Source organism: Microtus ochrogaster, unplaced genomic scaffold, assembly GCF_000317375.1.
Source record: "Microtus ochrogaster isolate Prairie Vole_2 unplaced genomic scaffold, MicOch1.0 UNK705, whole genome shotgun sequence".
NCBI classification, from domain to species: domain Eukaryota; kingdom Metazoa; phylum Chordata; class Mammalia; order Rodentia; family Cricetidae; genus Microtus; species Microtus ochrogaster.
The window spans coordinates 2352-2961 of NW_004949803.1; the positions used below are offsets into that span (position 1 = coordinate 2352).

Consider the following 610-nt stretch of genomic DNA (forward strand, 5'->3'; position numbering starts at 1 on the left):
AAAAAAAAAAAAAAATTAGATATGGGGATCAAGGGACAGTGAAGAGGACCAAATGGGTGACGTCTGTCATCACAGCACAGACCTCAGAAACGTGGTATGTCAGTATGTGAAAGGGGCTCGGATACCTGTGGAAGGGAAAGTGGATTATGGTGAACACATGGTTAAAAATAACATGAGGCAGCAAGCAACAATCATAGCTTGCAGTATTATATTCCTGAGTGACCAGATAAAAGAAAAGGCATAGAATGTATGATTCTTCTTTCAAGATTGTTTGGTACAATCTCCTTTCTAATCATGCAAAAACTATAATTTAAAGGTAAAGACTTAAAAACTTTATATAATGTAGGGCAGCGGTGACACACACCTTTAATCCCATTACTCAGTAGGCAGAGGCAGGAGGATCTCTGTGAGTTCAAGGCCAGCCTGGTCTACTGAGGAAGTTCTAGGACAGCTGGGACTACACAGTAAAAACCTGTCTCAAAAAACAAAATATAGCCGGGCGATGGTGGCGCACACCTTTAATCCCAGCACTCGGGAGACAGAGGCAGGCTGATCTCTGTGAGTTCGAGACCAGCCTGGTCTACAGAGCTAGTTCCAGGACAGGCTCCAA

At 43.3% G+C, this 610-nt stretch overlaps 1 protein-coding gene across 1 annotated transcript in view; it reads right to left on the reverse strand.

Moving 5' to 3' along the window:
• The window catches only part of LOC101984287 (alpha-adducin-like), a gene marked incomplete at both ends in the record, with an annotated part of 8852 nt that overhangs the window by 1055 nt on the left and 7187 nt on the right, over positions 1 to 610 (reverse strand). The window lies entirely within an intron of this gene.